The following is an 18873-nucleotide window of genomic DNA, read 5'->3' on the forward strand; positions in this document are numbered from 1 at the left end:
GTGCCATTTTCCAGCTGAGGTAACTGAGGCCCAGAGAAGTGAAGTGACTTGCCCGAAGTCACACAGCAGACGGGTGCCATTTGCCAGCTGAGGTAATTGAGGCCCAGAGAAGTGAAGTGACTTGCCCGAAGTCACACAGAGACAGGTGGCGGAGCCGGAACCAGAACCCGTGACCTTCTGTCTCCCAGGCCCGGGATCTATCCACTAGGCCACACTACGTCTCTGACCGCTTCCCTACGGCCCGGAAGCTGAAGGTCCTGGAATGGGACGAGACCCCCCCGCGCCCCGAGACGGCCTTCCCATCATGTTCTCCGTTGGCGTCAGGGGAGTGTCCGTGGGCCGCCGCCTCTCCGGCCCGTCTGGCCGTGACCTCCATGGGGAGGCCAACTTGTACTTCCCAAGCGCTTAGTACAGTGCGCTTAGTACAGTACCATTGAATGAATGAATGAATGAGGCCGGAGGGGTTTTGAGCTTCCGTGAGGTGGGACCACCCGTCGACCGACACCCGGCCAAGCTGGGGGGGCCACTGGGTTGGACGGAGCCCGGTGATGTCAAGTCTCCTTGCCATCTCCTGCCATCTTCCCTCCTTCCCTTCCCCACAGCACCTGTATATATGTATATATGTTTGTACATATTTATTACTCTATTTATTTATTTATTTATTTATTTTATTTGTACATATCTATTCTATTTATTTTATTTTGTTAGTATGTTTGGTTTTGTTCTCTGTCTCCCCCTTTTAGACTGTGAGCCCACTGTTGGGTAGGGACCCTCTCTAGATGTTGCCGATTTGTACTTCCCAAGCGCTTAGTACAGTGCTCTGCACATAGTAAGCGCTCAATAAATACGATTGATGATGATGAAGTCTGTGGGAATGGGGGCAGGACCTGAGATGGAGAAGTCGGGGGGGACGCCCAAGCCCTCCCCTCGGAGTACGGGGTTGGGATGGGGAGGAAGCAGAGGAAACGGAAAGAGCCCGGGCTTGGGAGTCAGAAGTCATGGGTTCAAATCCCGGCTCCGCCAACTGTCAGCTGCGTGACCTTGGGCAAGTCACTTAACTTCTCTGTGCCTCAGTTACCTCATCTGTAAAATGGGGATTAATATTGTGAGCCCCACGTGGGGCAACCTGATCACATTGTAACCTCCCCAGCGCTTAGAACGGTGCTTTGCACATAGTAAGCGCTTAACAAATGCCATCATTAGTAGAAAAGCAGCGTGGCTCAGTGGAAAGAGCCCGGGCTTTGGAGTCATTCATTCATTCAATCATATTTATTGAGCGCTTACTGTGTGCAGAGCACTGGACTAAGCGCTTGGGAAGTACAAGTTGGCAACATATAGAGACAGTCCCTACCCAACAGTGGGCTAACAGTCTAGAAGGGGGAGACAGAGAACAAAACAAAACATATTAACAAAATAAAATAAGTAGAATAAATATGTACAAGTAAAATAAATGAATAAATAGGGTAATAACTCCATACAAACATATATACATATATACAGGTGCTGTGGGGAAGGGAAGGAGGTAAGGGGGGGGGGATGGGGGGGGAGGGGGAGAGGAAGGAGGGGGCTCAGTCTGGGAAGGCCTCCTGGAGGTGGTGAGCTCTCAGTAGGGCCTTGAAGGGAGTCAGAGGTCTTGGGTTCCAATCCCAGCTCCGCCACTTGTCAGCTGTGTGACTTTGGACAAGTCACTTCACTTCTCTGGGCCTCAGTTCCCTCATCTGTAAAATGGGGATGAGGACTGTGAGCCCCCCGTGGGACAACCTGATCACCTTGCAACCTCCCCAGCTTAGAACAGTGCTTTGCACATAGTAAGCGCTTTATAAGTGCCATTATTATTATTATTATTATTATTGTCTGCACTGTACTAAGTGCTTGGGATGGGGGAACTGAGTATTTTCCTGCCTGCAGAAAATCATGTTCTTTTTAGTACAGACTGTGTGCCTTTTGTGGGTCAGGGGCTGTGCCCAATTTGGTTATAATAATAATAATTGTGGTATTTGTTAGGTGCTTACTAAGCCCATAAACTTGGCATTATCCTTGACTCTAGACTGTGAGCCCATCGTTGGGTAGGGACCATCTCTAGATGTTGCCAACTTGGACTTCCCAAGCGCTTAGTACGGCGCTCTGCACACAGTAAGCGCTCAATAAATACGACTGAATGAATGCTCGACCGATTCTGACTTTTGGGGGGCATTTGGCCACCCTATTCCTAGTAAACGTGCCCATCTGACTCACCCTTTAGATGAGAAGCCTCCTGAGAGCAGAAGTGTTGTCTTTTGGGCAATCAGTGGCGCAGGAAATTGCCAGACACCCGGTGGGGGCCCGGCTTTCGATGTGGCTCAGTAAATCTTTCAATATTTAGAGAAGCAGGCTGGTGGAGGGGGAAGAGCGGGCACCCGGGAGCCGGAGAACCTGGGTTCTCATCCCAGCTCTGCCCCTGCTGTGTGACCCTAGGCAAGTCACTTCACTTCTCTGGGCCTCAGTTCCCTCATCTGTAAAATGGGGATTAAGACCGTGAACCCCCCGTGGGACAACCTGATCACCTTGTAACCTCCCCAGCGCTTAGAATAGTGCTTTGCCCATAGTACGCGCTTAATAAATGCCATTATTATTATTATTATTTGCAACGTAGTAGCCTCGTCTCTACCTGAGCGCTTAGAACAGTGCCTGGCGCATAGTAAGCACTTAACAAATACCATTAAAAAAAAGCAACAAACTGGAAGCGTATGAAGTGAAGCCTTCCCCAGTAACGTTGCACTTAACGCACATATCTGTAATTTTTTTTTAATTTATATTGTCCGTCTCTCCCTCTAGACTGTAAGCCCGTTGCGGTCAGAGAATGTGTCTATTGTTATTTTGTGCCCTCCCAAGCATTTAATAATAATAATAATAATAATAATAGTTTTTAAGCGCTTACTATGTGCCAAGCACTGTTCTAAGCACTGGGGGAGATACAAGGGAATCAGATTGTCCCACGTGGGGCTCACAGTCTTTATCTCCATTTTACAGATGAGGTCACTGAGGCTCAGCGAAGTGAAGTGACTTGCCCAAGGTCACACAGCCAACCAGGGACAGAGCCGGGATTCAAACCCACGACATCTGACTCCCAAGCCCGGGCTCTTTCCACTGAGCCACGCTGCTTCTCTACAATACAGTGCCCTGCACACAGTAAGCGCTCAATAAATACAACTGGCTGACCGAAAGAGTCAGGGAAGGGCTGTGGGGGGAGAGGAAGGAGGGTCTGGGGGTGCTTGGACAGCTCTTGGTCATGAGTTCAAATCCCGGCTCCGCCACTTGTCAGCTGTGTGACTTTGGGCAAGTCACTAAACTTCTCTATGCCTCAGTGACCTCATCTGTAAAATGGGGATGAAGACTGTGGGCCCCCCGTGGGACAACCTGATCACCTTGTGACCTCCCCAGCGCTTAGAACAGTGCTTTGCACATAGTAAGCACTTAATAAATGCCATCATTATTACTATTATTAAGTTCCCCAGAGTATTTAGGACCCCCCTCCCCAAGACCCCCTCGACCAATCCAGCTCCCCACCCCCGTTGGGAGGTTGGCGTTCGGTACATGGAGAAGCAGCTGCTTCACAGAGAAGCAGCGTGGCTCAGTGGAAAGAGCCCTGGCTTTGGAGTCAGAGGTCATGGGTTCAAATCCCGGCTCCACCACTTGTCAGCTGTGTGACTTTGGGCAAGTCACTTCACTTCTCTGCGCCTCAGTTACCTCATCTGGAAAATGGGGATGAAGGCTGTGAGTCCCCCGGGGGACAACCTGATCACCTTGTAACCTCCCCGGCGCTTAGAACAGTGCACATTATAGTAAGTGCTTAATAAATGCTATCATTGTTATTATTATTATTACATAGTCACTCATTGTCTCATATTCAATTCAATTGTATTTATTGAGCGCTTACTATGTGCCGAGCACTGTTCTAAGCGCTTGGGAAGTCCAAGTAGGCAACATCTAGAGACGGTCCCTACCCAACAGTGGGCTCACAGTCTAGAAGGGGGAGACAGAGGACAAAACATATTTACAAAATAAAATAAATAGAATAAATATGTACAAATAGATTGATGAATACATACAAACATTTATACATATATGCAGGTGCTGTGGGGAGGGGAAGGAGGTAAGGCGGGGGGGATGGAGAGGGCGAGGAGGGGGAGAGGAAGAAGGGGAATCAATCAATCAATCAATCAATCGTATTTATTGAGCGCTTACTGTGTGCAGAGCACTTGGGCTGCACCCCGAGGTTTGCCCAGGGAAGCGGCGCACGTTATCCTGGTTTCACCGCTGATTCACGAAGCGTCATTTCTGGGATGAAGTAAGTGCCCCCGGGGCAGGATTTCTGCTAAATTAATAACCTGGACGCTTCTCCCAACCCTCCCGCAGGCCAGACATATCAAAATCCCACAACTAAGGCCGGTGCCCCGCACACAATAAGCATTCGATACAATTATTATTATTATTATCATTATTATTACTATTACAGAGACTGAGAGTCCCATAGGGGAAAGGGACTGTGTCCAACCCGACGGCCTTAAATCCATTCCAGCACCTAAGAAGGGCTTAACAGTTGCTATTATTATTCTTATTATTACTATTATTAGCGAGGGCGGGTTGGAACCGCAGAAGGAGTGGCGGGTGAACAGCGAGGTGAGGAATGTTGTAATGATCACACTGGTAATAATAATCCGGTCATTTGTTAAGCGCTTACTATGTGCCAAGCAGTGTTCCAAGCGCTGGGGAGGTCACAAGGTGATCAGGTTGTCCCCGGGGGGCTCACAGTCTTCATCCCCATTTTCCAGATGAGGGAACTGAGGCCCAGAGAAGTGACACAAGCAGTTTAGCTTAGTGGAGATGACCCCGGAGTCAGAGGGTCATAATAAGGATGGCATTTATTAAGCGCTTACTATGTGCAAAGCACTGTTCTAAGCGCCGGGGAGTTAACAAGGTGATCAGGTTGTCCCACGGGGGGCTCCCAGTCTTCATCCCCATTTTACAGATGAGGTCACTGAGGCACAGAGAAGTGACTTGCCCAAAGTCACACAGCTGACGATTGGTGGAGCCGGGATTCGAACCCACGACCTCTGACTCCAAAACCCGGGCTCTTCCCACTGATCCACGCTGCTCATGGGTTCGAATCCCCGCTCTGCCACTGGGGCGAGGCGCTTCACTTAGAGAAGCGGCGTGGCTCAGTGGAAAGAGCCCGGGCTTTGGAGTCAGAGGTCATGGGTTCGAATCCCAGCTCCTCCACATGTCTGCTGTGTGACCTTGGGCAAGTCACTTAACTTCTCTGAGCCTCAGTGACCTCATCTGTAAAACGGGGATTGACTGTGAGCCCCATGTGGGACAACCTGATCGTGTGGTGTCCCCCCCAGCGCTTAAAACAGCACTTTACACATAGTAAGCGCTAAACAAATGCCGTTATTATTATTATTATCATTCACTTCTCCGGGCCTCAGTGACCTCAGCCGTAAAATGGGCGATTGAGACCGTGAGGCCCCCGTGGGACAGGGACCGTGTCCATCCCCATTTGCTGGTGTCCACCCCAGCGCTTAGTACAGTGCCTGGCACCTAATTAGAGCTTAAGAAATGCCATCATCATTATCACGATTATCAATCGTATTTATTGAGCACTTACTGTGTGCAGAGCACTGTACTAAGCGCTTGGGAAGTACAAATTGGCAACATCTAGAGACGGTCCCTACCCGACAGCGGGCTCACAGTCTAGAAAATCTATCTAGAAGTCTATCATCCACCCCGTGACAGGGATGGGCAATCGGAGAGGTGGAGGAGAAAGCCAGGGAGGAATAATAATATGATAATAGGAATAATAATAATATTAACGATAGTATTTGTTATGTGCCAAGCACTGTCCTAAGCGCTGGTGAGGAGGGTCCTGTGAAGAGGTAGAGGTGGGAAGGAAGGGGAGACAGAAAGGGGAAAGTAGAATCATGGGGTGACGCAGCCCGGAGAGGAAAAAGCGCCCGTGTGTCTCATTTTCCGTGCGTGGGCTCCTGTACGTGTGTGGGGGTGTGCGTTTGTGCAAGTGTGCACGTGTGTGCACGTGTGTGCGTGTGTGTCCATGCGTCAGGGCCACGTGTGAGGCCTGGGGCCTGCTCTGTCTGGGGGCAAACTGAGGCAGGGGGTTGGAAAGCAGACCCCCAGAGGGCCCAAGCAGGTCAGCCCCCGGCCCCCTCCCCAAAATCTCCCCCCACTCCAGCCCAGGACCCCCCCTCCCAATCCCTTCCTCCCCAGGGCCTCCCTTTCCCCTGCCATTCATTCATTCAGTCGTATGTACTGAGCGCTTACCGTGTGCAGAACACTGTACTGAGCGCTTAGGAAGTCCAAGTTGGTAACATACAGAGCCAACAATGGGCTCACAGTCTAGACCAGCGACTCCGGCCCAGGCCCCCTCCCCAGAATCCCCCCCCCAATAATAATAATGGCGGCATTTATTAAGCGCTTACTACGTGCAAAGCACTGTTCTAAGCGCTGGGGAGGTTACAAGGTGATCAGGTTGGCCCGCAGGGGGGCTCAAAGTCAATCCCCATTTTCCAGATGAGGTCACTGAGGCCCAGAGAAGTGAAGTGACTTGGCCAAAGTCCCACAGCTGACAAGTGGCGGAGCTGGGATTGGAACCCATGACCGCTGACTCCAAAGTCCGTGCTCTTTCCACTGAGCCACGCTGCTTCTCTTTCCAGACCCCCCACCCAGGCCCCCTCCCCAGAAAGACCCCCTCCCGTTCCTTCGGCCCCAGGATCGATCTCCCCCCAAATCCCTCCCCAGCCCAGGCCCCCTCCCCAGAATCCCCCCTCCCACCTCTGGCCCAGGATCCCTTCCCATTCATTCATTCATTCATTCATTCATTCATTCATTCAATCGGATTTATTGAGTGCCTACTGTGTGCAGAGCACTGGACTAAGCGCTTGGGAAGTCCAAGTTGGCAACATCTAGAGAGGGTCCCTACCCAACAGTGAGCTCACAGGCTAGAAGGGGGAGACAGACCCCCACCCCAAAAAGACTCCCTCGGGTTCCCTCTGCCCCAGGCCCCCTCCCCAAAACACCCCCCCCCGAGAAAGATCCCCTCCTGTCCCCTCTGCCCCAGGCCCCCTCCCCAAAACAACCCCCCCAGAAAGATCCCCTCCTGTCCCCTCTGCCCCAGGCCCCCTCCCCAAAACACCCCCCCCAGAAAGATCCCCACCTGTCCCCTCTGCCCCCAGGCCCCCTCCCCAAAACACCCCCCCAGAAAGATCCCCTCCTGTCCCCTCTGCCCCAGGCCCCCTCCCCAAAACAACCCCCCCCCAGAAAGATCCCCTCCTGTCCCCTCTGCCCCAGGCCCCCTCCCCAAAACACCCCCCCCAGAAAGATCCCCACCTGTCCCCTCTGCCCCCAGGCCCCCTCCCCAAAACACCCCCCCAGAAAGATCCCCTCCTGTCCCCTCTGCCCCAGGCCCCCTCCCCAAAACAACCCCCCCAGAAAGATCCCCTCCTGTCCCCTCTGCCCCAGGCCCCCTCCCCAAAACAACCCCCCCAGAAAGATCCCCTCCTGTCCCCTCTGCCCCAGGCCCCCTCCCCAAAACAACCCCCCCCAGAAAGATCCCCTCCTGTCCCCTCTGCCCCAGGCCCCCTCCCCAAAACTACCCCCCCCAGAAAGATTCCCTCCTGTCTCCTCTGCCCCAGGCCCCCTCCCCAAAACTACCCCCCCCAGAAGGATCCCCTCCTGTCCCCTCTGCCCCAGGCCCCCTCCCCAGAATCCCCCTTCCCAGCCCCCAGGCCCCCCCCCCTCCCCAGAAAGCCTCCCTCCTGTTCCCTCCACCCCAGGCCCCCTCCCCAGACACTGACCCCTGACCTCCCTCCCTCCCCCCCCAGGAGGAGCCCCCACGCGGGGCGTGTCCACAAGGGGGCGTGCCCACAAAGGGGAGTGGCCTCGATGGGGCGCGTCCACAAGGGGGCGTGTCTTTAAAAGGGAGTGGTCTTGAGGGGCGCGTCCACAAGGGGGCGTGCCCACAAAGGGGAGTGGTCTTGAGGGGGCACATCCACAATAATAATAATAATAATAACGGCATTTGTTAAGCGCTTACTATGTGCAAAGCACTGTTCTAAGCGCCGGGGGGGGGATACAGTGTGATCAGGTTGTCCCACGTGGGGCTCACAGCCTTAATCCCCATTTTTACAGGTGAGGGAACTGAGGCTCAGAGAAGTGAAGTGACTTGCCCAAGCTCACGCAGCAGACTTGTGGTGGGGTAGGGATTCGAACCCATGACGTCTGACTCCAAAGCCCGGGCTCTTTCCACTGAGCCAAGCGGCTTCTCACAAGGGGGCGTGTCTATAAAAGGGAGGGGTCTCGAGGGGGCGCAGCACCAAGGGGGCGTGCCCATAAAGGGCGTGGCCTTGAGGGGGCGTGTCCATTAAAGGGAGTGGTCTTGGGGGGCATGTCCATAAAGGGGCGTGGTCTTGAGGGGGCATGTCCATAAAAGGGAGTGGTCTTGAGGGGGCGTGTCCACAAGGGGGCATACCCACAAAGGGCGGTGGTCTCGCGGGGGCGCATCCCCAAGGGGGCGTGTCCATAAAAGGGAGTGGTCTTGAGGGGCGTGTCCATAAAAGGGAGTGGTCTTGAGGGGCGTGTCCATAAAAGGGAGTGGTCTCGAGGGGGCGTGTCCATAAAAAGGAGAGGTCTCAAGGGGGGCGTGTCCATAAAAAGCAGTGGTCTCGAGGGGGCGCATCCACAAGGGGGCGTGTCCATAAAAGGGAGCGGTCTCTAGGGGGCGTGTCCACAAGGGGGCGTGCCCACAAAGGGCGGTGGTCTCGCGTGGGAGCATCCACAAGGGGGCGTGTCCACAAAGGGGCGCGGTCTCGAGGGGGGCGTGTCCTCGAGGGGGCGTGACCATAAAAGGGAGTGGTCTCGAGGGGGGCGTGTCCATAAAAGGGAGTGGTCTCGAGGGGCGCATCCACAAGGGGGCGTGCCCATCAAAGGGCGTGGTCTCGCGGGGGCGCGTCCACAAGGGGGGGCGCGTCCACAAAGGGGCGTGGTCTCGAGGGGGCGCGTCTACAAGGGGGCGTGCCCATAAAAGCGAGTGGTCTCGAGGAGGGGCGTGTCCATAAAAGGGAGTGGTCCCGAGGGGGGCGTGTCTATAAAAGGGAGTGGTCTCGCGGGGGCGCGTCCACAAGGGGGCGTGTCCATAAAAGGGAGTGGTCTCGCGGGGGCGCATCCACAAGGGGGCGTGTCCACAAGGGGCGTGGCCTCGAGGGGCGCGTCCACAGGGGGCGTGTCCATAAAAGGGAGTGGTCTCGAGGGGGCGTGTCCACAAGGGGGCGTGCCCACAAAGGGAGGCGGTCCCGCGGGGGCGCATCCACAAGGGGGCGTGATCTTGAGGGGGCGTGTCCACAAAAGAGGCGTGGTCTCGAGGGGCGTGTCCTTTAGGGGGCGCGCATGGCCTGCCGGCGGGGGGCGCGCGTGAGGGGGCGTGTCCTGCGGGCGCGGGCGTGTCCGGTAGGGGGCGTGTCCCTCCTCCCTCGTCCCCGAGGCGGCCGCGCAGGAGGCAGCTCACACAGACCCTTCCCGGGATCGGGAGCGGGATCGGGATCGGGATCGGGATCGGGATCGGGATCGGGAGCCGGAGGAGGGAGCAGGAGCGCAGGTACCGGGGGCAGCGGGGGCGATGCGAGCAGCAGCTCCCATCACCGTCACCATCTCAGCATCACCATCGCCCTCCTCATCAGGGGAGCTGGGGAGCGCTTACTACGTGCCGGGCACCGTAGTAGACGCCCGGGAAGGGGTGGGGGTGGGGGTGGGGGTGGGGGGGGATCCCACGTGGGGCTGCCCGCCTCCACCCCCGTTTTCCCGAGGAGGGGACCGAGGCCCCGGGGGAGGGAAGTGACTCGGCCAAGGTCACTCGGCCGCCGCGTGGCGGGGATGGGATTGGAACCCAGGTCCGGACCCGAGGCCCTGCCGCTCACTCGGGGGGGGGGGGGTCAGAGGGCAAAGGGGTGGGAGATCCCGTGAATAATAATAATAATAATAAACAACGATGATGTCATTTATTATTAAGCGCTTACTACGTGCGAAGCACTGCTCTAAGCGCCGAGGTTACTCAAGTTGTCCCACGGGGGGGGGCTCCCAGTCTGCATCCCCTGTGACTGGAAGCCCACTGTTGGGTAGGGACCCTCTCTATATGTTGCCAACTTGTTCTTCCCAAGCGCTTAGTACAGTGCTCTGCACACAGTAAGCGATCGACGATTGATGATCCCCGTTGTCCGGAGGAGGGAACTGAGGCCCAGAGAAATGAAGTGACTTGCCCCAAGTCACACAGGTGATAATTGGAGGGGGCGGGATTCGAACCCACGACCTCCGACTCCAAAGCCCGGGCTGTTTCCACTGAGCCCCGCTTCTTCTCCCTCCCCCCCTTGTCCCTGTCCCCATCCGGCCATGTGGCCGGGCCTCACATGGCCCCTCCGGGCCTCATCTTCCCCCCTTCATCCAGGGGCAGAGGGGGGTGGGGGGGCTGTCTCTGTGTTGCCGACTTGTACTTCCCAAGCGCTTAGTACAGTGCTCTGCACACAGTAAGCGCTCAATAAATACGATGGATTGATTAATTGATTGATTGACCCAAAGGAGCAGGCCAGCGGCCCACCCACCCCCTCCTTCCCTGGGCTGGGGAGACCATCATCATCATCAATCGTATTTATTGAGCGCTTACTGTGTGCAGAGCACTGTACTAAGCGCTTGGGAAGTACAAATTGGCAACATCTAGAGACAGTCCCTACCCAACAGTGGGCTCACAGTCTAAAAGGGGGAGACGGAGAACAAAACCAAACAGACTAACAAAATAAAATAAATAGAATAGATATGTACAAGTAGTTTAGTCGGGCCCCGAAGATCAATCAATCAATCAATCAATCAATCGTATTTATTGAGCGCTTCCCGTGTGCAGAGCGCTCTACTAGGCGCTTGGGAAGTCCAAGTTGGCAACATCTAGAGACAGTCCCTACCCACCAGTGGGCTCACAGTCTAAAAGGGGGAGACAGAGAACGAAACCAAACAGACTAACAAAATAAAATAAATAGAATAGATATGTACAAGTAGTTTAGTAGGGCCCCGAAGATCGATCAATCAATCAATCAATCAATCGTATTTATTGAGCGCTTCCCGTGTGCAGAGCACTGTACTAAGCGCTTGGAAAGTACAAATTGGCAACATATAGAGACAGTCCCTACCCAACAGTGGGCTCACAGTCTAAAAGGGGGAGACAAAACCAAACAGACTAACAAAATCAAATAAATAGAATAGATATGTACAAGTAAAATAAATAAATCAATAGAGTAATAAATATGTACAAACATATACACATATATCCAGGTGCTGTGGGGAAGGGAAGGAGGTAAGATGGGGGGAGGGAGAGGGGGACGAGGGGGAGAGGAAGGAAGGGGCTCAGTCTGGGAGACCAGCCCCCCTCTATCGTCCCCATCATCATCAATCGTATTTATTGAGCGCTTACTGTGTGCAGAGCACTGTACTAAGCGCTTGGGAAGTACAGATTGGCAACATATAGCGACAGTCCCTACCCAACAGTGGGCTCACAGTCTAAAAGGGGAAGACAGAGACAGAGAACCGCAGTGCCCGGGGGGCAGGGGAGGGCCTGGAAGGGAATTGGGGAGGGGGCTCCCCTGGACCCCCGGATCTCTGGCCCCTGCCCTCTTTGAGCGCTCTAGAGGGGTGGGCGAAGCCCCCCTGGGCGAATGAGGGCATCTGCCCCCTTCAAACTGAAGCCACGAGGCCATCCAACTTTTCCTGGGGGGCGGGAGAGGCCCCTCTCGCCCGGTATATATGTTTGTACATATTTATTTTATTTTGTTAGTATGTTTGGTTTTGTTCTCTGCCTCCCCCATTTAGACTGTGAGCCCACTGTTGGGTAGGGACTGTCTCTAGATGTTGCCAATTTGGACTTCCCAAGCGCTTAGTCCAGTGCTCTGCACCCAGTAAGCGCTCAATAAATACGATTGATGATGATGATGATTTATTACTCTATTAATTTTCCTTGTACATATCTATTCTATTTATTTTATTTTGTTCATATGTTTGGTTTTGTTCTCTGGCTCCCCCTTCTAGACTGTGAGCCCGCTGTTGGGTAGGGACTGTCTCTAGATGTTGCCAACTTGGACTTCCCAAGCGCTTAGTCCAGTGCTCTGCACACAGTAAGCGCTCAATAAATACGATTGATTGATTGATTGATTGATTGATTGATTGATTGATCTGCCCTCTTCAAATTGAAGCCACGAGGCCATCCAACTTTTCCTGGGGGGTGGGAGAGGCCCCTCTCGGCCAGTATATATGTTTCTACATATTTATTACTCTTTTTATTTATTTTACTTGTACATATCTATTCTATTTTATTTTGGTAATATGTTTGGTTTTGTTCTCTGGCTCCCCCTTCTAGACTGTGAGCCCACTGTTGGGTAGGGGCTGTCTCTAGATGTTGCCAACTTGGACTTCCCAAGCGCTTAGTCCAGTGCTCTGCACACAGTAAGGGCTCAATAAATACAATTGATTGATTGATTGATTGATTGATTGATTGATTGATCTGCCCCCTTCAAACTGAAGCCACGAGGCCATCCAACTTTTCCTGGGGGTGGGCAATGGCCCCCGAGGAAGCAGGGCAGCGGACACGTGTTCGCGCCAAATCCATCCCTCTCTCCCTGTTCCTCACCCTCCCTCTCACTGGAGGAATGGGAAAGTTGGGCCGGGGGGTGCTGGGGAAATCCACTGACCTTGGGAAACCTTTTCTCCGGTGATGGAAAGATCCAGGGGTGCGTATTTTGGGGGGCGCGGGGGACCCTTTATTTTGTTAGTATGTTTGGTTTTGTTCTCCATCTCCCCCTTTTAGACTGTGAGCCCACTGTTGGGTAGGGACCGTCTCTAGATGTTGCCAACTTGTACTTCCCAAGCGCTTAGTCCAGTGCTCTGCACACAGTAAGCGCTCAATAAATACGATTGATTGATTGATTGATTGATTGATTGAGAGGAGGGCCCTTTTCCTACTGTGGTGTCCATTCAAGTCCACCTTGGATCCAGGTAGTAGTCACTCATTCAATTCAATCGTATTTATTGAGCGCTCACTGTATGCAGAGCACTGGACTAAGCGCTTGGAAGTACAAGGTAGTAGTAGTAAGTAGTAGTAATAATAATAATAATAATGATGGTATTTGTTAAGTGCCTACTACGTGCAAAGCACAGTTCTAACCTCTGGGGAGGTTACCAGGTGATCGGGTTGTCCCACGGGGGGCTCACAGCCTTAATCCCCATTTTCCAGATGAGGTCACTGAGGCACAGAGAAGTGAAGTGACTTGCCCAAAGTCACACGGCTGATGGTGGGGCCGGGAATAATAGTAATAGCAATAATAATAATAATAATGATGGCATTTATTAAGTGCTTACTATGTGCAAAGCACTGTTCTGAGCACTGGGGAGGTTACAAGGCGATCGGGTTGTACCATGGGGGGCTCACAGTCTTAATTCCCATTTTCCAGATGAGGGAACTGAGGCCCAGAGAAGTGAAGTGACTTGTCCAAAGTCATACGGCTGACAGTTGGCGGGGCCGGGAGTAATAGTAATAGTAGTAATAACGATAATAACTATGGCATTTGTGAAATGCTTACTCCTTGCCAGGCACCGCGGTAGATAATGATCTAATCCCCATTTTCCAGATGAAAACCTGAGCCTCGGGGAAGGTAGGCGACTCACCCAAGGTCTCCCGATCCACGGCTTTTCCCGCCGCGTGCCCAAGCTGGATCCCAGGGGCGGGGAGGGAAGGGCGCTGATGCCATCTCCTTACGTAATGCCCTATTCCTAGACGGCTCATCCTGGCCTGCCCGGACACCGGGGCATTAGAGGATGGATAATGTATTTCTTAATGCTGATGCTGCCAGCTTGGCACTAATGCAGTAAGGGGAGGCCAGTCGGGGCCAGAGAGAGGGTGGCACGGCCTGCAGGAGGATGGTGGCCGCGTGTGGTGGTGGGCAAAGGAGGGGGCGGCGAGGACCGGACCAGTAGCTCAGAGGGCATCTGAGAGCTCACCTCCTCCAGGAGGCCTTCCCAGACTGAGCCCCTTCCTTCCTCTCCCCCTCGTCCCCCTGTCCATCCCCCCCATCTTACCTCCTTCCCTTCCCCACACCACCTGTATATATGGATATATGTTTGTACAGATTTATTACTCTATTTATTTTACTTGTGCCTATCTATTCTATTTATTTTATTTTGTTAGTATGTTCGGTTTTGTTCTCTGTCTCCCCCTTTTAGACTGTGAGCCCGCTGTTGGGTAGGGACTGTCTCTAGATGTTGCCAATTCGTACTTCCCAAGCGCTTAGTCCAGTGCTCTGCACATAGTAAGCGCTCAATAAATACGATTGATGATGATGATCTGGAGGACTTAGCAACCGATGCCATCTATGGAGCGCCATCCGTGCGCCAAGCACTGTTCTAAGCGCTTGGGAGAGGGCCGTAGATACCACTGATTGTTGGACTGTTCTCTGTCTCCCCGTTTTAGACTGTGAGCCCACTGTTGGGTAGGGACTGTCTCTAGATGTTGCCAATTCGTACTTCCCAAGCGCTTAGTCCAGTGCTCTGCACATAGTAAGCGCTCAATAAATACGATTGATGATGATGATCTGGAGGACTTAGCAACCGATGCCATCTGTGGAGCGCCATCCGTGCGCCGAGCACTGTTCTAAGCGCTTGGGAGAGGGCCGTAGATACCACTGATTGTTGGACGGAGAGGAGAGAGGGAAGGGGCCGCAGGACCCGATCTTCAGCCCCCAGTTGGCTGGCCGAGGGTGCCGGGGAAATAGAAATTGCCAACTTGTACTTCCCAAGCGCTTAGTACAGTGCTCTGCACACAGTAAGTGCTCAATAAATACGATTGATTGATTGACTGATTGATTGAAGAGGGTGGAAGCCCAGGAGAGAGCGTTCAAAGGAGCCAACCGGGATGCCCGGGAAGGGTAGGGAAATAATCATGATGGCATTTTTATTAAGCGCTTAGGATGCGCAAAGCACTGATCTAAGCGCTGGGAAGGTTACCAGGTGATCAGGGGGTCCCGCGGGGGGCTTACGGTCTTCATCCCCATTTTCCAGAGGAGGTCACTGAGGCCCAGAGAAGCAAAGTGACTTGCCCAAAGTCACCCAGCTGACAAGTGGTGACAGTCTTCATCCCCATTTTCCAGAGGAGGTCACCGAGGCCCAGAGAAGCGAAGTGACTTGCCCAAAGTCACCCAGCTGACAAGTGGCGGAGCCGGGAAGCCGCGTGGCTCAGTGGAAAGAGCCCGGGCTTGGGAGTCAGAGGTCATGGGTTCTAATCCCGGCTCCGCCACGTCTGCTGTGTGACCTTGGGCGCGTTACTTAACTTCTCTGAGCCTCAGTGACCTTATCTGTAAAATGGGGATTAAGACTGTGAGCCCCACGTGGGACAACGTGATCACCTTGTATATCCCCCCCACCCAGCGCTTAGAACAGTGCTCTGCACATAGTAAGCGTTTAACAAATGCCATTATTATTATTATTATTTGAACCCATGACCTCGACTCCAAAGGCCCGGACTCTGAGCCGCCCACCAGAGTAGGCCTGCCACCCTTGAGGGGCAGACCTGGCGAGGCCCTGGTACCCGTTACCCCCCCCCCGACTTGGATGCCCAGGCCCCCCCCGGGCAGGGCGGACGCCTACTACTGTGTCGACAATAAACTAATGACCCATCCTGATTGTTCCGGTTGTGGTTCCTAAGGGAACGTGGACATTCCCAGAAATGACCAGGAGCACGGAGAAGCAGCGCGGCTCAGTGGAAAGAGCCCGGGCTTTGGAGTCAGAGGCCATGGGTTCGAATCCCGGCTCCGCCGACTGCCAGCTGTGTCACTTGACTTCTCTGTGCCTCAGTTCCCTCATCTGTAAAATGGGGGTTAAGACTGTGAGCCCCCTGTGGGACAACCCGATCATGCTGTAATCTCCCCAGCGCTTAGAACAGTGCTTTGCACATAGTAAGCGCTTAATAAATGCTATCATCACCACGGAGGGGGTGGGAGGATGGAGGAGGGGCAGCCGGGGGTTGCTTAAAGCCAGCCAACCTGACCCGCCATGGCTGCGGGGGGACGGGACGATAGAGGGGAGAAGGGAATCAATCAATCGTATTTATTGAGCGCTTACTGTGTGCAGAGCACTGTACTAAGCGCTTGGGAAGTACAAGTTGGCAACGTATAGAGACAGTACCTACCCAACAGTGGGCTTACAGTCTAGAAAGGGAAAGGGTGGATGTCTCGAAGGTTGAGTATGGGTCGAAGGGGAGGAGGAGGGAGGGGAGAAGACACCATTTCACCCCCTCGGGTTGTCCATATTAGGGTCGGCTCTCTGTCCCCAGGCTTCTGGACTCTCTCAGGATGGCCTCACTCTTGCCCCGCAAGCAGACCACTGGAAGGGAGGGAGGGCTCCCGACTCTCTGGAACTCATCATCATCATCAATCGTATTTATTGAGCGCTTACTGTGTGCAGAGCACTGTACTAAGCGCTTGGGAAGTCCAAGTTGGCAACATATAGGGACAGTCCCTACCCAACAGTGGGCTCACAGTCTAAAAGGGGGAGACAAAACCAAACATACTAACAAAATAAAATAAATAGAATAGATACGTACAAGTAAAAGAAATAAATAAATAGAGTAATAAATATCAATCAATCAATCAATCAATCGTATTTATTGAGCGCTTACTGTGTGCAGAGCACTGTACTAAGCGCTTGGGAAGTACAGATTGGCAACACATAGAGCCAGTCCCTACCCAACAGTGGGCTCACAGTCTAAAAGGGGGAGACAAAACCAAACATACTACCAAAATAAAATAAATAGAATAGATACGTACAAGTAAAAGAAAGAAATAAATAGAGTAATAAATATCAATCAATCAATCGTATTTATTGAGCGCTTACTATGTGCAGAGCACTGTACTAAGCGCTTGGGAAGTACAGATTGGCAACACATAGAGACAGTCCCTACCCAACAGTGGGCTCACAGTCTCAAAGGGGGAGACAAAACCAAACATACTACCAAAATAAAATAAATAGAATAGATACGTACAAGTAAAATAAATAAATAAATAGAGTAATAAATATGTACAAACATAGGCCAGAGAAGGGATGGGGGAGAGGGGTCGGACGGGACGTCCAGCGGGTCGGCGGGCCGGAGGCGGCCGAGCGGAAGGGGCAGGCCGGTGTTGCCCCCTTGGGCCGAGGGTCCGGTCCGGGTGGGAGCCCGGATGGCCGGGTCCTCCAGGGAAGCAATTCCCGTACTGTTTAGGAGGCAGAGGAGGAAGAGTCGGGAAAGGGAACGGGAGGGCGTTTGGCCCGAAATGTATATATGTATATGTGTTTGTACGTATTTCTTACTCTATCATATCTATTTTATTTATTGTATTTTGTTGATATGTTTTGTTTTGTTCTCTGTCTCCCCCTTCTAGACTGTGAGCCCGCTGTTGGGTAGGGACCGTCTCTAGACGTTGCCAACTTGGACTTCCCAAGCGCTTAGTCCAGCGCTCTGCACACAGGAAGCGCTCAATAAATGCGATTGATTGATTGATCAATAGGGACCGTCTCTAGATGTTGCCAACTTGGACTTCCCAAGCGCTTAGTCCAGCGCTCTGCCCACAGGAAGCGCTCAATAAATACGATTGATTGATCGATAGGGACCGTCTCTAGACGTTGCCAACTTGGACTTCCCAAGCGCTTAGTCCAACGCTCTGCACACAGTAAGCGCTCAATAAATACGATTGATTTATTGATCGATAGGGACTGTCTCTATACGTTGCCAACTTGGACTTCCCAAGCGCTTAGTCCAGCGCTCTGCACACAGTAAGCGCTCAATAAATACGATTGATTTATTGATCGATAGGGACCGTCTCTAGACGTTGCCAAGTTGGACTTCCCAAGCGCTTAGTCCAGCACTCTGCCCACAGGACGCACTCAATAAATACAATTAATTGATTGATCGATAGGGACCATCTCTAGATGTTGCCAACTTGGACTTCCCAAGCTCTTAGTCCAGCGCTCTGCACACAGTAAGCGCTCAATAAATACGATTGATTTATTGATCGATAGGGACTGTCTCTATACGTTGCCAACTTGGACTTCCCAAGTGCTTAGTCCAGCGCTCTCGCACAGTAAGCGCTCAATAAATACGATTGATTGATTGATTGATAGGGACCGTCTCTATATATATGTATATATGGTAGTATATATGTATATATGGTTGTACATATTTATTACTCTATTTATTTATTTATTTATTTATTTTACTTGTACATTTCTATCCTATTTATTTTATTTTGTTGGTATGTCTGGTTCTGTTCTCTGTCTCCCCCTTTTAGACTGTGAGCCCACTGTTGGGTAGGGACTGTCTCTACGTGTTGCCAATTTGTACTTCCCAAGCGCTTAGTACAGTGCTCTGCACATAGTAAGCGCTCAATAAATACGATTGATTGATTGATTGATATACGTTGCCAAGTTGGACTTCCCAAGTGCTTAGTCCAGCGCTCTGCCCACAGGAAGCGCTCAGTAAATACGATTGAATGAATGAATGAATGAACCCAAATAAAAATGAATGAGGAAGGGTCTCCCCAGGATGGATTTAGGGCAGGGGGGCGGAGGGTCTTGTCTTGAACGCTGGCCCCGGGACCAGAGAGCCAGAAGGAGCAAGCCGCCCGTTGGAAAGGCCAGCTCGTGACCCACGGGCCGAGTCCCTGATTTCTGACCTTCTCAGTTTCAGGCGTGGGACCGGCTGGGCTGTCACTCATCCCCGGGTTGGGGGGGTCGCGCATTTCTCGGGGGGTACCAGCTGCGAGA

The sequence above is a fragment of the Tachyglossus aculeatus genome, unplaced genomic scaffold (genome assembly GCF_015852505.1).
Source record: "Tachyglossus aculeatus isolate mTacAcu1 unplaced genomic scaffold, mTacAcu1.pri scaffold_1_arrow_ctg1, whole genome shotgun sequence".
Taxonomy (NCBI): domain Eukaryota; kingdom Metazoa; phylum Chordata; class Mammalia; order Monotremata; family Tachyglossidae; genus Tachyglossus; species Tachyglossus aculeatus.